Consider the following 25,622-nt stretch of genomic DNA (forward strand, 5'->3'; position numbering starts at 1 on the left):
GTGGTCATATGGGGGGGCGGTTGGGCTTGGGTCAAGGGGTTTTGGGTTGGGTAGAGGTGTTTTGGGCCTAGGTTCAAAATTGAAGAAGAGGCCCAATTCCGATTTTCTTTATATTTTTTGCTCTCTTTTCTTTTACTTTCTAATTAATAAAACTAAAATTCTAAATTAAGTTATAAACTAAATTAACTTATCAAAAATACTAATTAATTTCTAGCAACAATTATCATACATAATTAAACACCAATTAAAACAAAATTGCACAATTTGACATTGAATGCTAAAAATGCAAACGATGCATATTTTTGTAATTTTCATTCTTGTAAAACAAACTTAATTACTTCTAATTGTAAACTTAAATCCTAAATGCCAATGCGATATTTTTGTATTTTTATTAATTTAACAAATAAATATTCACAGACAAATACCAATATTATCCAAAAATACCACGAAAATTCTCAAAATTTGCACACAAAGGAAAATTATTTTATTTTGAATTTTTTGGGAGTAATTCTCTCATAGGGCAAAAATCATGTTCTTACAGGTGATAGTATCTTTTTGCTTCTCGTTGATCACAACAGTGCCTTCTTTCTCTATATTATGGACTGTATTATCTGCTGTAATAATGACATCATGTCCGTTGTATTCGCGAAAAGTGGACAATTTGGATTGATCTCTAGTGAGATGGTGCCCACATCCTGAATCCACGATCCAGTCTCTTTCAAAATTTATGGAAGCCATGGCATTTATTGCTCGAGTCTCCGCTGTGAAGCACTTTCCCCAGTCTTCTTCTTTTTCTTCTTCTTCAGCAACTTCCTCGATTTGAGCTATATTGCTCTCTTTGGCTCGACAATATCTTTTTATGTGCCCGACTTTGCCACAACGGTAACATTTTAAAGGCTTTTTACCATTGCTGGAAGATTCCCCCTTCTTTCCTGGCCAGCTCGAACCACTTGAGGATTGAAAGTGCATGCTATCTCTTGATTTCCCTTTAAAGTTCCTCTTATCGGCGACAAGAGCATTTCCTTCCCCTTCTTTGATAGATACACCAGCCATCTGTTTGGCTAATAGCTCTTGAGACGATAGCAAATTCTCAAATTCTTCCAAAGATGGTTGTTGAACCCATCCTTGAATCGATGTAATAAAGGGAATATATTCTCGCTTTAAGCCACGAATAATAATTCTTCTTATTCGTGCTTCAGAGATAGCCTCGTCCGGATTCAATAGAGAAATTTCAGAACACTGATTTTTAACCTTAAAAAAATACTCAGCGATCGAGAGATTACCTTGAGTGGTGTTAGCTAACTCATTCTCCAAAATCTGTAGCCGAGCTTCATCCTTCTTGTTGAACAGCCGATCGAAGGTCCTCCATATTTCATGAGCTGATTTACACCTTATAATATGATCAAATAAATTATGAGAGATGGACCTCTTTAGGATAAACGCCGCCTTAGCATTAATCTGCTCCCACTTCTTACGTGCATTGCTATTTTCCGATGCGTCAGCAGGAGGACTTGTGTTACTTCCACTGACAACTTCCCACAAATCCTCATCAACAAGGTATGACTCCATACAAGTTTTCCATACCTTGTAGTTGGACTGGTTCAATAACTCAATCCCCAGTCCATTAGCATGACCACCCGAATCCATTTAGAGAAACTAGTTGAATCAACCACTAACCCGACCTTGAAATTCAGAAGCCGACTTATGGCTCTGATACCATGTAAAGAATAGCAGAAGAAGAATATTATTTGGAGACCTTCTGCTAGCCCAAGATCGTTAACTAAGATTGGAGGATTCAACTAAAGAAGAGGAAGCTTGAAAAAAGAAGATAGATTTTAGATAGGAGAATTTGTTTTGGGAAGAAGGCTTTCTTGATTTTTGGCTTCACTACAAATGCCTAAGACTACTCCTATTTATACTTGTCTAGAGATGATTCTAGATACAAAAATAATCTAGACAATTCTATCACATTCTACTAATATCTTCCTTAAATATCCAAGACTCTAGAATATCTAGATATTTCTTAAGTACAATAAATATCCATGATATTACTCCGTAACTTTCTAGAAACTTCTTCTAATTATAATTTTACTCTTCCAAAAAATCAATTTTATTTTTTCACAAGGACGACCCAAGGATAGTAAAATTATCAAGTATTTGGTTATAGAATGTAAATTTCAATTTGAACAAATCAAATATAAGTATTGTAATCTCATTTTTTCAACCTGAAATTTTCTAATTGAAACTAATTGAAAAGTCATTTAATAACAAAACTAGTGTATCTGCCTTAACCTCGTGTCATTACGTATTCATTGCTGATACAATTTTTTTACAAGTACTATCTAACGTCACATTATATCAATGTGTTATTTCAAGTAAAATAATATTTTGCACTTGCAAATCTTGAATTTTTGTTTCTAGTAAAATTAATATATAAACACAACTTCAGCTTTCGAATACCGTTTTTCTACTTGAAATTCAATATATTATTTTCCAGTTCAACTAAATATTATATAATATCCAAAGTGATTAAAGTTCGTTAGAAAGTAAATTATTAGTGGGATTAATGTAGTACTACTACAGTCAAATAGATATCCTCAATTAATTCCTCAAAGTTAAAGAGGTAAATCCAAATCTGTCTTCGAAAATATTTACTGATAGAAAATTTTTAAAAATGATTGGGACCCAAAAGCCATCAAAATTAAAGGTATAAAAGTTTTTATGGGTTGGAGTTGATGAAATTACATTAAATAAGAACAATTGTAGCTTTGACAAAAAAACGGAAAAGGAATAGAGTGGGGCCCTTAGGTTCACTGATTTGCACTGTCTGGAGCAGCTCTGGGCAAAATGCAGTATAATACACGTTATATGTAAAATGCGGTATTATATTATGTTTTACTTTAACGACTAAAATTTCGTTAAAGTTATACTACGTTTAGAAAAGTAACTTTTTTTTTAAACTGTAGAAACGTATTTTGAGTTCAAAAAATTGCCATTTAGGTTTCGAACTCCATATTTGGACCTCTAGGATAAGATAAGATTTTGGGCTAACAAAATGATCCATCATTTGTGGCCCAAATAAATGGATTAGCCCAATAAATTTAGACTTTTTGTACTAAGACTTTAATAATTAATCCATTTATGTTATCCCATAATATTTTATCAATATGCCTTGTACTTATGATAAAATCTAAATTTCGTATGAATTAAAATTCAATAAAATTTTAGTTTCCTAAAAATATATTTGGAAAACTTTTATGTTAGTTTTTATTTTTATTATGAAACTTTCCTTTGGTCTTCATTTAACAATCGAAATTATTAATGACAAGACCTTTCATTTATTAAAAAATTACATTAACAAGCATTTTAAGAAAAAGAGAAGAAGAAAGAAAACTGTTGTGCTATCTCATGTCACTCATGAAAAATGAACGCACTATTGACAAAACAGAAGTTTCGAATTGGGATTTTTTATAGCTACAAAATTAGGATAATATTCATCCAGTCTAGCTAGATTTTATTTATTTATAAGAAGTAATTAGAGTTTTTTTATAAAATATATATAAATCTGGTCAAAATGTATTATTTATTATTGTACAGAATTCAGTCAAAAACTGTAATTTATATACAATCTGTATACAACTTTTTACCGCACAGAGGTCGGTTAAACACATACAACTTACATACACTTTCCATACAACTTGCATACAATTATATTAGTTCTATTTATTTTGTACGTCTTTGTACTCCTGACATACAAAATATATACAATTGATTTATGTGTTGCTCTTCGAATTTCAGTTTAAATTGATAAACCCCAAAAAGTATTCTCAAAATTATTTGCAACAACATCCAATTTAAATAAATAATAATTTCATAAAATTTAATTTTCAAATTAAATGTTTCAAAACTTTTTAATGGCAAATCTTCTGTGTTTGCATTCAAAAGAGAGAACAAGGCGTTTGATCAAAAGCGAAATCTAAAGCCACTGACTTGAACCAAAAGCTTCTCATTTCATTAAGTTTAGGAAACTAATTTTTTTGAGTCTATGAAAATATGGTATCTTTAATTTTTGAATTTCTTTTTATTGAGAATACTAGACGTATAAGTAGTAGATGAAGAAGAAAAATCCATAATCGCCGTGCTTAATTTCAATTGCTAAAATTGATTCTGAACATTGGGGGAGAGAGCACGAGAAAAAGAGAAAGGGAGAGAATATGTAATTAAATAAAAACCTAATAATTAGGTTTATAATGTAGCATAGACAGAAATTCCTCGTGAATTCTCATTACTTGACCCCAATGTTAAGGATCCCATCAGCTTACTGATGTTGTTAATCAAATTCTTATGCAGGAGTGTTGCACAGAACGACAATGAAAAATCATTAAAATAAATATTTTTACTCAAAAGTTTAAGAGATAAATGTTAAACAAAAGTAGGTTAATTAGTATTAAACATCAAGAAAAAGGAAGTTATATTTTAAATTTCTCTCATCAAGTTGGTTATCTTCACCTGATCAACTGGTATTTCTTTATTGGAAACGAAAAATTTAAATGGCTACAATATTTCCTAATTTTTATATCAAAATTAGACATCATTTTTTATGAGGTCAAATTTATTTTACTCCTCCAATATTTTTTTATGTTTGTTCCTGAATTATAAAATGGTTCATTTGTTCCCGAATAGCTTTTCTCCAAAAGGCTTGTGTTTCTTCGTAAATGTCTGGGTAGAAGTATATAATTTCTTGAAATTGAGGTTTATTAGTTTTTCAATAAGTACGTTGCTTAACAAGTGTTATTTTAGAGTTGAACTAGACATGTACAAGAAGGGAAGTTGAATTGCGTCTTACCCGATTTTCGTAATTTTAAAAAATCTGTTCTTTGAACTAAAATAGATAGATACAAACAAAAATAATTGCGAAATTTAAATGACATAGAGATTTTTATGTGAAAACCTCCTTGCTCAAGAGAGTAAAAACCACGACCTACATCAGTAGGATTTCCTCAAAACTCCACTAAACTTCGACAAGTAGTTTTAGGTTACAACTCTATAACCAATGAGACTAACTCTAGCACCCTAAATCCTATAATCAACTCAATCGTAGCAACCCCTTCCTAAACTAACTCTAGCCTAGGAAGCTTACAAAAACTCAAAGTTTCTGCACTAACCTACTAATACACTTCTCAGAAGCAAATAAGTTATAATTTAGATGATCACTTGACTCAATCCTAACAACTAAAGAACTGCAATATCTTCGTCTTCAGGAACAAGTTTTTTAGTTGCACAACTTGAGTCTTGGGGAATGTCTTCTAGCCTTGATTTCTATTGCCTAGAGTAATTTTATGTCATTTCTTTTAATATCATTAACCTTAAATTGCAACAAAAAGTCTCCCTTTATAGTTGCAAAGTTGGCCAAAAAATTTCTTCAATTAATGCTCCAAAACCTAGAATATTTCAGTTAAGAAAAATCTCTCCTATTTTGATTTGGTTTCCAACTCTTCAACCTTCTCTTTCCATGCCTGTTTTTCCTTATTTGAAAGATCCGTTTTTGATCATGGACTCCTCACAACCAATGCATTTCTTGTATAATACGGACATTACAGCTTGAGGAATCCAACTTGCACACATATTCCAAAATCCCGCGTCTGAACAACACTATACTCCGCACAATTACGAACTTGGTTCATTAGTCAGCTGCATCTTACTCCTGCACACAAGTTACATAGCATATTACCATGGAACATGAAATCTAGTTTTTTCCACACAATTGGTCCTGGTTTGTTAATCATTAAAGCATAATAAACGCTCAACTCATCAAGTTTTCCCTTTTTGATTGAAAAACCCATGTGCTAAACGTTCAACAACTTGCCTGATCTTTCATATATCTACAACATAAGAACCAGTTTTGTTTACAACACTCCTCTTTAATTTGTCTATGTTTTCACAAGTGTAAGGTATTCATCTTCCATTCATTTACAACAATCCTCTTCAATTTGTCCATATTTATACAAGTATAAGAGACTCACCTTCCATGTATCACAACCTAAAGATGGCTATGCATAATTCAATTTGTCCATATTTGTACAAGTGTAAGGGACTCAACTTTCATTCATTTACAATACTCATCTTAAATTTTTCCATATTTGTACAAGTTTAAGGTACTCGCCTTCCATCCATTATAACCTTAAAGATGGCTAGGAATAATTCAATGTTTAAACATGCAAATAGATACACTCAACAAAACAACCAGGTTTACTGATCAGCAATATAAGCACATACTTAATTTCTCCCTTTTAGCATCATCGAAAACAAAGCATTAGTAGAATCAAAGAGGTAATATTAATAATGTGAAATTTATGGTCACTGAGGCTACACTACATAAATCACTAGGTCAACAACTCAAACATTTAATCCAATTAATCATCTAGATATGAATGTACAAGTAGTAGCCAAATCAAGGAAATTTTATTAATTCAGCACTATACCATATTAAGCCCAAATTAGCCAAACGAAAAGACGGTTGAACAAATCCGTCAAACTGGCATCAACATAAAAATATAACAACAACAAAAAAATATCCAAATACTGGTCATAGAGGGGGTCTTCACTAGGGACTGGCTAGGGCAAGACTAGGAAACCTAAGAGGATGGAGGATCAAGTTCTTTGTGTGAAGATGACTCTCCTTGAATAAACCCAAGAACCCTGTCAAACGAAGCAGCATATCGAGGACTTCTACACTTTTTTCATCTCTTTCTTTAGCCGTCTATTCTCCTCCTTTATCCTTCTATTCTCCTCATTCAAGAAGGCAATTTCCTCTTTCATCTTTTTATTTTCATCATTGGCAGCAACCAACTCCTCCAGAAGGTTTGTGACCATGCTTTTGCTTCTAGTGCTGGTTAGTCTTGCAACATAGTCATATTCATTCAAGGTATCCTCATCAAACATATCTTTGTTAGTCCATTTCTTATGAGTTCTTAGAGAGACCCAAAAATTCTCAAACACCCTAGTCAATAAGAAACTATATGGCAGGACATGAGTCCATTTTTCTTGATCAACTGCCCTTGTCATATGTTTGATCATCAGTGAGGGCAGGTTGATTTTCCTATTCTGATCGAGCACTTCCATCATTGCCAGATTCAAGTAAGTAGCCTCATGCCTTATTTCAAATCGAGGTAGTAAACACTTGTTCACAAGTTTGAACAAGAGCTTGTGAACTGGTTTTATCTCACACTTCCCAACTTTTCTTGCAGTCACCTTTTCCCTCTTCTATGTGTACCTAGAAGTCAAGTGCATTGCATCTTCCTTCTCTCATGACTCAGGCCGCTCATGCCTTACATAGGTGTCAAAACCTTCCACCGGCACATTTAGTATCTCACCCAACAACTTGAAATTAAGAACCAGGTCCATTCCCCTCACTTCATAACTCAATGTGCCATCATCCAACATCTTGAAGTTCTTATAAAAATAAAGCATTGCTTCTCCATACATCACCGTGAGAGGGTACAAAAATAGACGTGTCCTACTATGATTCTCAAATTCTTCAACAACTCCTTCATACCAAACATGGTAATAGTAGCAGGGTCAATTACCCGACCCTTTACCATGATTAGTCCAGAAAACCAATCCTCTCTGCCCATAATGGCAATTTTCCTTTGAGTCTTCTTTCTATGTTTGGAACTGGATCCTTTCACTTCAGACGCATAAATGTCATATTTTCTTTTTCTGGAGGACTTCTCTTTGGTAGTTGCTGAAGATGATTCATCCTTTTTCTTTCATTTTCTCTGAAGAAGGACTTTATCCTCCCCTTCTTCTACTTATTCATCATTTTTCTCACTCACTAGATCAAGATCCTCCACATTAGACTCATCTACTAGTCTGAACTCATGTCTACTTTTCTTCTTTTTCTTCTTCTTACTCTCATCCAAAGTCTTTTGCAGTGCAGCCTTACCTTTTCCTCTAGTATTAGGAGTTCTACCCCCAAGAGTGATAGACTCTGGAGGCAACAACACTTTCTTGGCTATAACATTCATCCTCCTAGACATGGTTTTTGCCTCATCCTATTTCTTCTCCTTCATTCTGGCAATCAGATTTACTAGTGCTTTATCATCACAACTGGCACTACTTTCTTTCCTAACTTCTTCCTCTCATGCCTTTTCTCCTTCTTCCTCAGTATCAGTCCAATCAAAAGATTCAGATTTTTAGGATCAACATTTAAAGAACCAGGTTCTTAAACCTGACCACCATCTTCCTCATCAACTTCCAATGCGACTTCTTCTTCACCCAGGTCTACCTCACCAGCAGCAGAAGGACTTGGCTTTTGTCCAGGTACCTTTGGTGCTTCTACTCCATCCCTAGTACTTTTCTCCCCCAATTCTTCCTTATGGTATGATAAGTAGGGATTTTGACTACTTATTAGCACCTTTTAGCTTTTGTTTTAGTCCAAATACGTTTAATTGTATTTTCGAAAACTGATGAAATGTGCTTAATCGCAGGAATATTGGAAGATGAACTCTCGAGATGAAAAATTCAAGAATGAGTAATTTGAACTCAAGGACTTAAAATGCACAGAAGCTCAGAAGTGCAGATCGAAGAATATCATCTGCGGCCGCATATTAGGAAGGAAAAGTTTGTAGAGTTTGGTGCAAAGTGCGGTCCGCACATGAATTGTGCGGCCGCAAAAGCTTGGCCAGGAGAAAAGTTCAGAGAATGTGCATTCTAAGTCCATAAAAAGTGCAGACCGCACAAGGATTGTGCGGCCGCAGAAGAAAGCTACGCGGCCGCAAATATAAAAGTGCGGACTGTAGAAAAGCATGATGCAACCGCAGTTACAAATCCGTGAACTGCAAAAAGAGTGCCTTGAGGCCGCAGATCAGAATTATGCGGCCACAGACTTCTAGTTCCTAACAAGTTGAAGAATTCTGCAGACCGCACATGGAATTGTGCGGCTGCAGAACCTCCCGAAGAGCATTTTTTTTGGAAATTTCTACCCCTGTATAAATAGACGAGTTTCACAATATTATGTCAACTTTTGACATCAGCAGCTACAGTAGCCGTTTCTCTTTGCTTCTTTTAGTAGTTTTTCATATTTTGGGATATTTTAACATAGATTCTATCATTTTGATTTTACAATATGAATTTAATTAGCATCTCTTATTCTATTTCTTCAACTTCAAGCATGAGTAATGTCACAAACCAAAAACCACTAGTCGTGATGACACCTAAGTTGATCTGCTAGGTAAGCCAACTAACAGAAAATACAATCCAAAAGATATTATAGGAAAATAGTAAAGAATTAGCTGAATATTTACAAATTGACCCAAGATTAGGTAGTACGACTCATGAGCTTCTAAAACTTGGATTTTACAAAGCTTGTATGAATAAATACACGTTCTGTTAAAAGATGCATAAACAGAATTTAAAAACCTAAGCTACCAAGGACAAAAGGCAGCTATATCTAGAATGTGCGAACATCTTTAGAATCAGCAACTCTGCTCCAGAAATTTTTATACATCGTACGGAAGTGTAGTAACAGTACAATCGAGCCCATGTACTGGTAAGTATCTTTCTAACCTCGTCGAAGTAGTGATGAGGCTTTTTAGTTAAAAGACACTTACTGATAAAACCTGCATTACGAATCTACAATAGAACTATACCACAATATAATAGAGAAGAATACATAAAAATAGATACGCAAAACAATAACCGAGTGTTAACAAAGATCACAATTTGGCATCCTCAAATACCTCAACCAATCTTTCCTTAGAATGAAACCAATAAACCACAACAGTCAATTCTTAACTTTCATAGCATGAGGGATGTACCCAGATATTAAGTCAATTGCACGGCAACACCCTTTGTGCTTTTATCTCATCCTCATCCAATATAAGAATAACAGAACCAGCCATATGATAGAAATACCGATAACATGAATTGCATGGTAGGAAATACGCATTTAGCAATAATGAGCAAGGACAACCATATGGGCAACAATAGAAGACTAAGCGGAAAACATGTGAATGATGATAGAAATTGGAAACATGTAATATCATCTTCAACTAACTAGCATGGTGAAGGCCTAAATATAGGTATAATAAATAAGAAGGAGACACATGATCTTTACAAGTTAACAAGTAGAGGCATGAAGGACTAACATAGAAAAAAGGGCTTGTACTAAAGTGCAACAGAACAGATACTATGTGAGTGTAATTATAAAAGTAAGGAAATAGGCATGATATTTGCAAGTTAAACAATCCGAAGATATGAGCGACACAACAAAAATTGATGTAGAGATAAATGACAGAATAATAGCAACAAGTCAAATCAGGTCTGAGATTGCGACAATAACAGCTCAAGGTAATGACATAAATATATACACGGAAAAATAGATATCACAACATAATGCATGTCCCTCATCCTCGCCTGCACGAAAACACCCATCGTGCCATGAACTCACAATGATATAAAAGCATACCAGTATAAATAAAATGGTGCGGCATCACCCTTCATACTTTACACTCTCATAACATGGCACGGAATCACCCTTCGCACTTTTACTCTCAATAATATGGCATGGCATCGCCCTTCGTGCTTTACTCTAATAATATGGCACGACATCACCCTTCGTGCTTTACACTCTCCCTCACATGATAATGTATAAACAATGGTACGACATCACTCTTCTTGCTTTACAATCTTTCTTACCAAGCATATGTATATCAATGACAACAAGGCAGGAAGTATAAATAACACCAAGGAGAGTTTTTAACGGATATTCCAAACAAATCCCAATCACAACTTTCTAAGTCAATAATTATTCAACAACCTTCAAGATCCGTATTATTCAGATACTTCCACAAATCACACAAATGATCTACAACACAAGTATAGAGTCTAGTATCTCAAGAATATCGGCCTTAGTAATGTAGTAATGATTTCGCATAGAGATGACCGAATTAGACACATCAATATATTCTCAGAATTTTTGTCAAGTTTAATCAAGTTATAATAAGCTAAGTCTTGATTTCTATCATTTATATTGTGCCCTTAGTATCTAAGAGTCAAGTAAGGCATGAAGCAGGAGGTCACAAAATTCTACAAACATAAATGTAACATAATCCATTCCCCCCGAGTATAATTAACCCTGGCACATACAAATGCGCTTGTCACCTCATATATGTATCACCCTCACATGTAGCAAACAATGACAAATAGGAGGAAAAATTCCCTCAACAAAGTTAGGCAAAATACTTATCTCGAACAAGCTAATTACAATACCGAGCAAGCCAAGCGATGCTCCAAAAATGACATCACACGCGTAGTGACCTCCGAATGGCTCAAAGCTAGCAAAAGGCAACTCAAATACATCAAATACATCCCAAGGAAACAATTCCAAATGATAAAGATCGAATCCTAAATCAAATCCCAAATTCGGCCAAAAACTCACACCTGGGACGACGCCTCGGAACCCGACAAAACTCACAAAATCCGACAACCCATTCAATTATGAGTTTAACCATACTAGTTTCACTCAATTTCGACTCCAAATTGATGTTCAAAACTCAAAAATTCATATTATGAAACTTTAAGCCAACCCTAGTGTGTAAACCTTATGGGTGTTTAATTTAATGCTTGTTTATGATTGGTTGTTTATTATTTAGCCTTATTCGTGTGAGCACGTGATTTTTTTACGCGACAACTACTCCAAAAGAAAAAGAAATATAGCAAACGGTCTTGCTGTACAATTTTCGGATTTTACGTGGCATTTTTTCTATTTGTGACCTTGTCCATTTTTTATTTTTATTCAAACAAAATATAAAATATATGTCGTGTGTAGTTAGACCATAATTCGGTTATAAAAGAAAAATCACAAAATATGCATCTTTTATTCTATTTTTGTCGTTAAGTGATTTTATTTCAATTGGATGTTTAATGTGAGTGATAATTGTGGTTTGAGTATTAATTAATATTTGTGTGATTTTTAGTTTTTGGTTTTTACATTTTTATTAGGAATTTCATTTTTTTAATCAAATTAAAAGAAGAAAATGGGTTTGAATTTAGAATTGGGCCGACTCAATTGAACCAAATCGAGCTCAAAACGTGTGTCTTGCCCGGTCCAGACCAGCTGACCTCAGGGGCGTCCAAACGACGTAGTTTCGATCTTGCTTGATCTGGGCCGTTGATCTCAGAATGATCAACGGCCAATATCACATACACCTACCCGTTGTTTGAACCCGACCCATTCCACCCGGACCAACCCGACCCCAATACTAAACCAAACGACACCGTTTGGATTAACCTTTGGATCCAGGCCGTTGATCTCGAGTGATCTAATGGCCAAGACCCAACCATCCACCCCGTATAAAAGCCTCCATATCATACCCTACCCCCCTATCCAAGACCCCCTACCCTTAGGTCGTCCTCACCAAACCCCAATCCCACGAAACCCTAACGCCGCCTCCTTTCCCCTTACCATTAAACCCGGCGGCAAGGACACCGGTGACCACCACCTTAATTCCATAGGACCACCTCACCACCCTGAACATGGATCTATTATCCCTTTGCTTCGAATCAACCCCTAGGTTCTCGAATCTTCATTTGAAGATTCGAGTAAAACTCCGATCTACACCGACCTACCCCAGGTTCACACTAGACACTCCCCGGACCTCCTTCATGACCAAACCAGGTTTGGTTTGGTCCGAATCTAACCATGGAAACATAAATCCCAAATCTGCCCTTAGGAACCCTAGAAGTTCTTGAGCCCGATCTGTGTCCGTTTGAACTAAATGATTAGGGTCTAATGGACCTTAATCGAAGTGTTCTCAGTAGAGAACACTTCGATTAAAGTCCGTTCAACCCCAAGAAAGGTCGATTCAAATCCGAGCTAGGGCTTTCTGATTTTTCAAGGCTTTAAGGTAATTTTTGTTTTCTTTTTCTTTATCAGTTCATCTTGCCTGTTGTAATTGATGTCTGTTCATATGTCCAAAAGTTTTGTTTAATTTATGTTTTGAATTTTTGTTGACTGTGTTGTCCGCCTTGCCCGGACCTCTGTATTTGGCCAAGTTTTCTCCATTTACTGATCATGTGTATGTGTGTAAGCTGTACAATCAATTGAATTTAAATTTGATTGATTAATTAGTCCCCAGTACAACTTTGTTTAGTCAGTACAATTTGAATCACATGTTGATACTTTTGGATTTCTGATCATTGGCTTCGATTTTATGTATTACAATTAGTATAGTCGAGTCGATATACGTCATCAATTAGTTCAGCTTGGAATGGTGATAATCTGATCCCTGTCATTGGTTTGTCTGCTGAAATTTTGTTTGAATTCAATTAGGAACTGAGTATGTTGCCTGTGATTTGTTCAATTTGAATCAGAAAACATTTAAGGGTGGTGTTATAGTTGCAATTCAGACTTTGGTTTTAAATGGATAACATGTTCACTTGGTTTAGATTTTGGGCAGCATGTGCATGGTCAGCTGTTAATGAATTAAAATAATTGGACAGCATGTGGTGTCAGATTATATTCTTGCTGCCCATGTCTAGTTTTAGTTTAATAAGGTGATAAAAGGGCTGTCAGGGAATCTCATGGGAGGGTTTCTACTTTTAAATGTTTGAGTGGAAAAACAGCAGAAAAGGAGGGGTTTCTGATTGTTTTAGAGGCTGTAAATTGGCCTGATGTTAGGTATAAATAGAGAGGGAGACTGGAAAGAAAAGGGGGGAGGAAGGAGAGACAGGCATATACAGATACACATTGAGAAAAACATATATACAGGAGACATTTAGAAAAACACATAGATAGATAGAGAGCAAGAGATAGAAAACATACAGACAAAATCAGAAACTGTTCTTCCTATTGTTGTTTTGATTTCACTTGTTTCAACTTGTTTAATCAATACTGATTCTTCCAAGTCCTAACTGAGGTTACTGGTTGTGTGTTGCATTAGTTTATTCCTGGATTGGGTCTGTCTGAGTTCTGATCCTACGCCACTGATTACTGCTGTCATTTGCTACTTTTTTCCATCGGCCATAATTGCATCTTGCCCTGGAACTTGTTCTGCTGTTACTTGTTTGTTACTGCTGCTATTCGTTTGATACTGTTACTCTACTGACCTCTCTTCTTCAATTGTAAGCACTTCCAGGTACATACTTCTAAAACTATGTGTTGTCGAAAGCCTGAAGTTTTGAAGTAGAAATAATGAACGTCATTTGCTTCACAGTACTCATGTTCAAGACATAACAATAGTTTGAATGATAGTTAGCCTGTATTTGTTAAGCTCATTCCAACTGCATTAGTTCTGTATAAATGGATACATATCCCAACTGAGATGAACTGCAAAATAACATGTTGTTAGATCAGGTGTATCTCCACGTGCACAACAATTTAGTTTGATTTAGTATAACATAGAATCATGGCAAGCATCTGTATGTATTCCTGTATGGACCTTTGAACTGTCAAACTTGTTATATCCGGTCCAATACGTTTTCAAGAAAACGTACTTAAGTTAGCCATGTACGCCAGTTCTCTTGTTGGATTCCCTGCTTCGATATAAGTGTGATAATAACTGTTATTGGCATCGGCCCACCATTTAAACAAAGTAGCTATTAATAGGATCAGCAGGTCTTTACCTATTTTTGAAGCACGAAATAATGCAACAATTTTAAGAAAACACTAATTTAATAGGCATGAGTTGGGTAAGATGGTCTGGTGCTTAGATCAAACAAACTCCCGAATGGGCATTAATAATTAAGGTTAATCTCAGCACTAATAGTCGCGGACGATTATTCGTTTGTTCACCTAATTGTGAGGAGCTAATCTAGCTATAGGATAATTAATCATGTTCAGATATATTATTTCATCATTCTCAATTTTGCTTATAATTTCTAGTAATGTTCCCTTCAGGAAATGTGCGCCTCAATCTAGCATTTGATATGGTAGGCCTCTTTTAGGCTTGTAACGAGTTAGGATTTTCTCTCATTCATTCTAGAGACAAATATAATAGAAAATGTAGTCGCTGCAGGTCCGCCCTTTAAAAAAAATATAAATAAATGAGACGAGCCTCGCCAAGTAAAAATGCAAAAATTGCGGGGCCCTCATAAATGTGCATATATTGAATGCTTAAAAATTGGGACGGACTGTTTTGGTGAATTTCACTGCCTTCCCCAAAGATAATAACGCGTTAGACTCTTTAGGCGCGACTTAATAAATCTTACCTTCTTAAACTCGGGTGCACATTTATGTGACCCAAATTCAAATCTCAACGGAGTCGAAATGTGTTAACAACTACGGGTGCATTGATTGTGACGTGGTTCGAGATGCATTTTCACGACATTGCAATTCTATAAAAATAAATGATAATAATAAAAGCGGTTTAAACTTAATAAAAGCACATAAGTCACGACATGTATTTAAATCAGATATTTAGCCATTATAACAATTTAAGCGACCGTGCTAGAACCACGGGATTCGAGGGTGCCTAACACCTTCCCTCAGGTCAACAGAATTCCTTACTTAGAATTTCTGGTTCGCAGACTTCATTTGGAAAAGTCGAAAATTTTCTCGATTTGGGATTCAAGATTAAACCGGTGATTTGGGACACCAAAAGCCAAACCTTTCCCAAGTGGCGACTCTGAAATAAATAATCCCATTTCGAATATTGTCACTTAAATTAGAAAAACTTCCTCGCGCATCTTACCCTTCGGGGCCGGGCGCGCAAAAAGGAGGTGTGACAGCTCTAGCGACTCCGCTGGGGATTTAACCCAGAACCACTGGTTCAGGGTTCAAGAATTCGAGCTTAGAATAATTGTTATATTTGGCTTTATTATCTGATATTTATTACATGTTTTGACATAAAGTGCTAAATGTTGTCTTTTACCGCTTTGATATTATCTGAACCGTATATAAACTGTGCCGAAACCTTTCTCTTCTTACCTCCGGGGAGAAGCTCGCTGGTCGAGACTCCCTATTCTATTAGTGTCGATACCTGAAATAAGAAAGAGGCCGGACAAGTTACAAAGCCGGACGATCTCGCGGGTCCCCGGTACGTAGCCCCCTCCTCGACTCGAGTTGTCCGCTCGGGTACACAGTCTAGAACATACACCCAGGTTATAAACCTAGTATAACAAAACCTCATGCCGGATCCCTAGTAGGAATGCTTATCTGCATCATGTTGCATTTGACATAGGGGACTCAACACAGGGGTTGGGTCTGTCTAGGACAGGCAACCTGAAATGAAAAGACCATCCTGCTGCATCCCGTTTGTTTTGCGCATTTATTTGCTTCGGATCTGCATGTTGACCAGTTCCTAAAAAAAAAAAGAAGAAAACTTAAAAAGGGAAGAAAAATAGCATTGTAGGGAGATAATTACTTATTTTTGGAAAAAATAAAACCAATGTCCAAGTAATGTCAAAACCTCACCGGTATTTTCTAAAAAAAATAAAATTTGTCTTTTAGTTTGATTTATTTAAAAAATCCAAAAAACAAACATGCTATTTAGTAGTCCTTAAGAATATTTTCTTTATCTCTTTTTGAAAGAAAAATAATAAATAATAATAATATATAAAAGTCCAAAAATATATTCTTGCTTTTTCTTTAAAAATTGTTGTATTCCAAAAAAAAAAGGGGATTTAATTGATTTACTCTATTCGCGATGGACCGAACTACGCCGGTTTGATTCTCACCGGATGTGAGATACGTAGGCAACCCCCATCGGGTTCAACCCCACCTTTTGCTAAGATAGCCAAAACCAATAAAACAAAAATAATGTGTCAAAATAAGTCGGGTGATGCTGTTTTGTCATAAATAGCCGAATGTTCCCAAAAGGGACGCCGGAAGGCTGACTTTGCATAAACAGCCACTTTTTGGATCATGTTTTAGATTTTTGTCCAGTTGACCCACACAGCCTTAAAATCTTCATCCCCGAAATGCTGAAAGGCCATGTTCGAAAATCTGACCTTTTTTTTTTCGAAAAATAGTCAAAAATATTTTTTTTTAAAAAGTCACCTTAACAAATGTGCAGGATGAACACGATGCAAAATGAACACTTTTCGATAATGGCTAAAATCCCTGTCAAGTTACGGCTATGGTGGAATGATCTAGGTGCTGAAGGGCAAGATGAGGTCAAGAAATATCTGAAAGGTCTCGTGGGTTTATTGGAAATCCAGCCTCGGGGAGATATCATAAGAGCTTTGGTCACCTACTGGGACCCAGCACACAATGTTTTCCACTTCTCCGATTTTGAACTCCCCCCACTCTAGAAGAAATGGCTGGGTACATCGGAAATGCTGAACTTCCGTTAAGGCAAAAATACCTGGTCGTCCCAAGAGCTGTCACGGTACATCGATTCCTAGACTCACTAAAAATACCCAGGACGGTCCGCAACCCAGATTTGGCCGCCGGTTTTTGCAATCCACGCTTCATATATGACATGTATGGTCATGTAGGAGGATTCAACAATCCGATTAACAAGCTATGCAGCAAAGGTAGTCATCAGAAGTGGGATAAGCACAGATGGGTGGCTTTCATGATAACATTTTTGGGCCTTTTAGTATTTCTAAGGAAAGATGGGAATATTGATCTGAAAATATCCGGGGTAGTCAGTACTTTGCTCACCCAGAACGATAGCACTCTCGCGCCTATGGTGGTATCTGATATCTTTCGAGCTCTCACAGCTTGCAAAGCCGGGGGAATTTCTTCGAAGGTTGTAACTTGCTGCTACAAATGTGGATGACTGAACATCTCTGCCATCGTTCCAAGTTCTTGAGTCATGGTTCCTCAGAGAAAACTTGCATAGAAGAATTTTACACGAGAAACAAAGAGATCAGTCTGCCCAAAGGAGTTATGGCATGGACCTCATTCTTTCAAGCTCTTACTGCCAGCCAAATACAGTGGACACTGGGATGGTTGCTTGTTGATGAGGTCATATATATGCCAGCAACTGAAACTCATTTCTTACTGATGGGACTTAAGAGCATTCAACCTTACGCGCCCTGCCGAGTCTTGAGACAGCTCGGAAGATACCAGATAGTACCACACGAGGAGGATCTTAGTGCTCAAACAATTGAGATAAGTCCTGACGGACAATTTCCTGAAGCAAAAATCCGCCAGATCTGGAATGAATGTCAATATTTGAAAGCAGATACTTGCGTTCGGGATCGGGCCAAAAGCGAGATGGCACCAGACTACCTTGCATGGTACAGAAGAGAACTCGAACATGAAAGGCCGGCTAAAAGGCCCCACATCCTGAATTTCGCCGAGTCATCGCAAAAGCAGTGGGATTGGTTGGCTAAAGAAAGAAGCTATCGTACCGAAATCAGCAGGTTGAAGCAGCAAGTGGAAAGCCTGAAATATGAGCACAACATGCAAGTTGCTACCGATCTGGGAGAACAGAACAGGTTGACTCAGGAAAACGAGATGCTCAAGGACCAGATCAAACAGATGAGGATGGATGCTGATAAACGACCAAGGAGTCGATCAGACGAGCAATTGATAAAAGGGCTGAAAAGTGAAGTCAGGGAATGACGAGATGGTTTAGAAGAGTCTGAAAACATCATGGCAGAGCTCAAAGCACAGTGGGGTACAAGAGCAGATAAGCATCACCGATACTTGAATCAATTGAAACACGACCACGAGAAAACTGTCACCAAAATGAAGAGAGAGATGGCTACACTTGAGGTTAAGGCAGTTAAACTGGCCGAGGATTTCCAATTTGAGAGCAGATACTATTACGACCTGTTGGCCCAAATGAAGACAGAAGTGCGACGACTGAAGAATCAACATATACAAGATTCTCAGGTTTTGAAAACGTGCTGTGATCAGATAAGACGCCTACTCATATAGAAGAAACAAACCAGAGATAGGATCAGGGCCATTGCCCACGCCATCATCAGACGGTGTCTACGGTGTGAGAACATGACCAACGTTACCGTTCTCTCAGCAGTGATGGGTTATGTCAAGCAGACCATGCACGAGTTGGAACAACTTGAAAGGGATCTCACACCTAGGACCGCGGCGAGGCCGAACGATGCCCCGCGGGCATCTATTTTCAAAACCATAATGTACTCATAAGTCGAGTCTGTATCTTAACATCTTCTGTCTGTCTTCAGGGTGTTTTAGTCTGTTGGAGTCTATGTTTATTTTTCAAAGTTTGCTCTTCCTTTTCAAAAATGTTGGTTGTAATAGATCATTTCAGTAATAAAAGGTGTGCTTCTTTTACACTCATTTGTTTTTGAACTACGTAATGATCTGATTCGCGTGGCATCGTAATACGTAGGCAATCCTCATCGGATCCGGTCACATTTTAACCACAAAAATTGAAAATAGTAACAAAAAAAAAAGAAAAGAAAAGAAAAGAAAAATAATGTAATAAAAAACCTAAAAAGGAAGCCGGAATGACGCATGCTTTCGTCGCAACATGTAGGAATTCACTTGACTGTATAGGTGCATCATGCCCCAACGTGAGATTGCCTATCTGTTATTTGTTTCGGACTAACCGTTCGTTTGTCGTTGAGTCTCTCCAGGTTTTAGGAAAGGCGGTTTGGTTTGGTGAAAGTCTGGCCTCGCACTCATACTTCACGAGGTCGAAAGGGAGTGTTCAAATACCTGTTATTAAGTCAGGAGGCGGTGCTCACACTTATTTCAAAAGGTCAAAAGGAAGCATAGAAATGTCTTCAGAAATTCCTTTGCCGACAGTTCCTGTCTCCGAGGAGAGTTCGATCTCGGCCGTCCTCACGCCCGAATCCGCAACTGCGGAAGAGAATAGAATCCTGCGGCTCCGCATGTTGGAAATACTGGATGACTGGAGTAACGGAAAAGAGCCACCAAGTGTCATCCCTGGATTCCCTGAGTTGTTCTCCACGACAAGCGGGACTTCTAATGTCCCCATAAGCTATCCTGCTACCCCATTCGGGTATCCAGCCATTTCGGCCTTCTCTGTTGGATTGCCCTCTGATCCTTATCCCCGAGTGTCAACAACGGATGTAAATACAAACATCTTTACTGCACCACCCTGCCCGATCACGGCACAACCTGCTACATACAAGCCAAACTTTGACTCATCCTCGTTTACATTCCAAGCACCATCTTTCACAATGGAGCCAACTCGGTTCACCACCAGCACTCATCCTCCACAGCTTCAGTGCGAGTTTGCACCTGGGCAAGATCAGAACCCCAAAATCGCTGAACAAGATGAGATGGCCAAAAGGATGAGAAGCCTTGAGCAGAGTTTGAAGAACATGCAAGGTTTGAGCGGACAAAAGAGCGTCTCATATACCGATCTATGCATGTTCCCTCACGTGCACCTCCCAGTGGGTTTCAAGACCCCAAAGTTTGAGAAGTACGACGGGCACGGTGACCCCATTGCTCATCTCAAGAAATACTGCAACCAATTGCGGGGAGACGGCAGAAAAGAGGAATTGCTAATGGCATATTTCGGGGAAGGTCTGGTAGGAATAGCCTCAGAATGGTATATGGACCAGGACATATCCCGATGGCATATATGGGATGATCTCGCTAGAGACTTTGTGAGACAATTCCAGTATAACATCAACATTGCACCAGACCGAAATTCTCTGTCAAACTTGAAGAAGAAACCTTCAGAAAGCTTCAGAGAATATGCTATTAAGTGGCGCGAGCAGGTGTCGAGGGTAAAGCCTCACATGGACGAGATAGAAATGGTCACTACTTTTCTCCAGGCTCAAGAGTCCGACTATTTCCAAAACATGATGTCAGCCATGGGAAAGCCATTCGCAGAAGCGATTAAGATTGGAGAGATGGTGGAGAATGGGCTAAAAACTGGTAGGATTTTGAGTCAAGCAACCATAAGGGAAACCTCCCAAGCCATCCAAAGCGGGTCCGGAGGAATGGCAAGGAGGGAAGAAAAAGGAAGAAACGGCCATGGCAGCATCAGAAGCAAGGGAATATCGTAATCCCAGGCCCCGTTTTCCAGAAAGGACCCCACAACACTACTACCCCCACCAAAACATGGCATATGCTCCTCAACCCTACATGGTCATGAACACCCAGCCTTATGTCCATCCGCCACAGCAAGCCAACCGAGGCCAAGCTCCACCTCCCAGAAATCAGCCTCCCTACCGCAACCACTATAACCCACAACCTCCGCAAAATAACTTCCGCCCTCAGGAACCACCTAGAAGGCGGACTTTCACGCCCATCAGTGAACCATACTCTACTTTGTTCCCGAAGCTAGTCCAGTTGGGTTTCCTGCAGCCAGTCCCTCAGACGAGTCACAATCCGGCATCACCTTCTTACAAAGCCGGTGTTAGGTGCGCCTATCATTCAGGAGCGGAAGGGCACGATACAAATGACTGCTGGGCTTTGAGAAGGGTAGTCGAGAATTTAATAGAACATGGGAAAATAGTGCTAAGGGACGAGGAGGTCCCAAATGTGACTAACAATCCGTTTCCTGCTCACAACAATGAGCCGCTAATTGGAATGATCTGCGAGGACAAAGAATTTGATCCTGCTTTAAAAGCCATAATCGCCATCGTCGACACAGGGAAAAGACCTGGAACAACCCCGAAGTTAGAAAAAGGGGAAAAGAAGGTTAGTACTGTGAAATGCGAGCCTGAAAAGAAGGTGGAGGAAAAGACAGTGACGGTGGCGCCCGTAAGGAATGAAGTTCTTTACGTCCCACGGGGTCGAGCAGAGAAGCGGCAGAGTTTTGAAGTCAAAAGGGAAAGGCCAATGTATGTACCAAAAGGGGCCTATGTGGTCCGGGGGACGATTCAACCACCTCGGCTGAATGAGCCAGTGGTTATCGGACGCGTGCCACAAAAGCCGATAACCGACCCGTCCACAGTGCCGTGGAATTATCAAAGAACGTTGGTTACATACAAAGGTAGAGAAGTCACAGGAGAACTTCCGGAAAATACTTTCATTGGAAGGTATTCGAACGCTCGAGAGCTAAACAACGCCACACGGAGGCGCTTCCCACCAAAGAAGCCAGTAAGCGTTGAAGAAACGGAAGTTTTCTTCCAACAAATGAAAATGCCAGACTACGAAGTGGTAGATCAACTATGCAAATGCCCCGAGCAAGTGTCCATGCTATCACTACTGATGAGGTCGGCCGAGCACCAAAAGATCTTGCTCAAGACCCTGAAAGAAGCATACGTACCAGTTGAAATCTCAGTTGAACAACTCGAACGGATGACGGAGAGATTCTTCGCCGTTAATCAGGTCTCCTTCAGCAAGAACGATTTACCCCCAGAGGGAGCGACACACAACAAAGCCCTGCATCTAACAGTTAAATGCGAAGACTACTACATCAAGCGGGTAATGTTGGATGGAGGTTCAGGTGTTGACATTTGCCCGCTCTCCACGCTACAAAGAACGGAAATTGAGACCGGAAGGATCCGCCCCAATAATGTCTGCGTAAGGGCTTTTGACGGTGTCAAGAGAGACACCCTTGGGGAAATAGACTTGGTGTTGACCATAGGGCCAGTGGAGTTCGAAATAACATTCCAGGTGCTTGACATGAACACGTCCTACAATTTTCTCCTCGGCAGACCTTGGATTCATGCGGCAGGAGCTGTGCCTTCCACTCTTCACCAAATGGTGAAGTTTGAGTACGAAGACCGGGAAATTGTGGTCCATGGAGAAGACGAGCAGTCTATTTATCGGGACCCATCCATCCCATATCTTGAACCAAGGGAAAAGAGCGAGCACACGGTCTATCAGGCTTTCGAAGTTGTGTTGGCGGAGCAGTATAAAGAGGGAAGACCTTTCCCCCAACCTTTCTTGTCCAACGCCTCGATCATGGTGGCCAAAGAAATGATCCGACATGGGTTCAGGCCAGGGAAAGGGCTCGGACGAACCCTGCAAGGAATAACAGAACCCATCACCTTGTTTGCCACCAAGAAACCTTTTGGATTGGGTTTCCAACCCACTCCAGAAGACGAAGAGTGGGCAAAGAAGAGGAAAAATGGGGGTTGGAAACTACCTCAGCCATTGCCGGATTTATATGAAACTTTCATCAGGCCAAAGTACACCGAAGAAGAAGACGATGAGGTCTTCACGACTAAGGAAATCGAGGAGATATGTGGTGCGATGAGAGAAATGCTCTACGAGGCTCACATGGTTCAACCAGGAGAAAGCACAAGCACCGCCGAGATGCTATATGTGGGGCCAGACGCCAAACTTCGAAACTGGGAGGCCACGCCATTCCCAACTAGGCAGAAGTCCGGGTAGACCTGTCCTTCCACCTTTCCTGCATCACAAGTTATCTCCAGGATATAACTTGGATGTTTTCTTCCCTTCAATTGTTGTTTTGAATTCCTGAGTTGTAAACATTGTTGTCTTCCAAAAATTCCAAGAAAAAAAAAATCATCATTGTTTTCTCATTTTTCCCTTTTTTCTGATTTTTGTTATTTTTCCTTTATCTTTTCTTTCAGTTATAATAATGCGGCTTTAAATATGACATGCTTGCAGACTTCACGCCCAGATCACGATGAGCTATTTAATTGTGAAATAATGAACCCAGAACCAGAATATGATGAAGAAGAGGCTTTTAGGGAAATAAACCGAGAATTGGAACACTTTGAGAATAAACCTAAGCCAAATCTGAATGACACCGAACCGGTTAATTTAGGAACTCCTGAATAAATCCGAGAGACCAAAATAAGCATTCACACGGACGAGAAAACGCGAGACGCGATAATTCAACTCCTTTTTGAATTTAAAGATGTATTTGCTTGGTCATACGATGACATGCCAGGATTAGGTGTTGATCTAGTGGTTCATAAATTGCCGATTCACCCTGATTGTCCTCCAGTTAAACAAAAGAAAAGAAAGTTCAAAACTGAGGTCAGTGACAAAATTAAAGAGGAGATCACCAAGCAACTGAAAACGGGAGTGATTCGGGTAGTCTAGTATACAACATGGTTGGCGAACGTAGTTCCAGTACCGAAAAAAGACGGGAAGACTCGGGTATGTGTGGATTACCGAGATTTGAATAGAGCAAGTCCCAAAGATAATTTCCCATTAACCAACATCCACATCCTTGTTGATAATTGCGCCAAACATGAGATACAATCTTTTGTAGATTGCTACGCTGGGTATCATCAGGTATAGATGGATGAAGAAGACACCAAGAAGACGGCCTTCACTACATCTTGGGGCACTTACTGTTATCGGGTTATGCCATTTGGTCTGAAGAATGCAGGGGCAACTTACATGAGGGCCATGACTGCCATTTTTCATGACATGATGCATCAAGAAATAGAGATGTATGTGGACGACGTGATAGTCAAGTCCAGGACGCAGGATAATCACATCCAAGAATTGAGGAAGTTCTTCGAGAGACTGAGGAAGTACGACTTGAAGCTGAACCCAGCCAAATGTGCTTTCGGAGTCCCATCGGGAAAGCTTTTGGGCTTCATAGTAAGCAGGAGAGGTATCGAATTAGATCCAACAAAGATAAAATCTATCAGAGATCTACCTCCCCCAAGAACGAAGAAAGACGTGATGAGTTTGTTGGGCAGGTTAAACTATATCAGTCGATTTATTGCCCAGCTGACGAGCACGTGTGAGCCCATATTTAAGCTGTTGAGGAAAGATGCGGCGATCAAATGGACGGCTGAGTGTCAAGAAGCTTTTGACAAAGTCAAAGAATACCTTTCAAATCCCCCAGTTTTGGTCCCACCAGAGCCAGAGAGACCACTGTTCTTGTATCTGACAGTCTTGGAAAATTCTTTCGGTTGCGTCCTCGGGCAACATGACATAACCGTGAAGAAAGAACAAGCGATCTACTACTTGAGCAAGAAATTCACCGGCTACGAGGCCAAGTATACTCTGCTAGAAAGAACGTGTTGCGCTCTGACGTGGGTTGCTCAAAAGCTGAGACATTATCTCCAAGCTCACACTACTTTCCTCATAAGCAGGCTGGATCCTTTGAAGTATATATTTCAAAAATCGATGCCTACTGGAAGGCTGGCCAAGTGAAAAATCTTGCTTACTGAATTCGACATAGTCTATGTCACCCGCACGGCAATGAAAGCCCAGGCGTTAGCCGATCATTTGGCCGAAAACCCAGTTGATGATGAATACCAACCAATGAGCACTTATTTTCCGGACGAAGAAATAAACACTGTAGAAGTGGTCTCAGAAAACACCCATGTTTGGAAGATGTTCTTTGATGGGGCCGTAAACGCCAAAGGTGTAGGAATCGGGGCAATTTTGATTTCGCCTTCCGGTCAGCATTATCCTGCCACAGCTAGACTGCGTTTCTTTTGCACGAACAATACAGCTGAGTATGAAGCCTGCATCATGGGCATGCATATGGCGATCAATCAGGATGTCGAAGACTTACTGATTATGGGAGATTCCGACCTGATTATCCGGCAAGCCCAAGGTGAATGGGAAACTCGGGATTTCAAGCTTATCCCTTACCGACAGCACGTGGAGGACCTCGGCAAGCATTTTAAATCAATAGAGTTTAGGTATATCCCGCGATGTCACAATGAACTAGCAGATGCACTTGCTACCTTGGCTTCGATGTTACCCTACCCAGGAAACTCCCATGTCGATCCCTTGGAAATCCAAATCAGAGAGAGACACAGTTACTGTAACGTAATTGAGGCAGGATCGTGCATACAACCATGGTACCATG

The sequence above is a fragment of the Nicotiana tabacum genome, chromosome 10, assembly GCF_000715075.1.
Source record: "Nicotiana tabacum cultivar K326 chromosome 10, ASM71507v2, whole genome shotgun sequence".
Taxonomy (NCBI): domain Eukaryota; kingdom Viridiplantae; phylum Streptophyta; class Magnoliopsida; order Solanales; family Solanaceae; genus Nicotiana; species Nicotiana tabacum.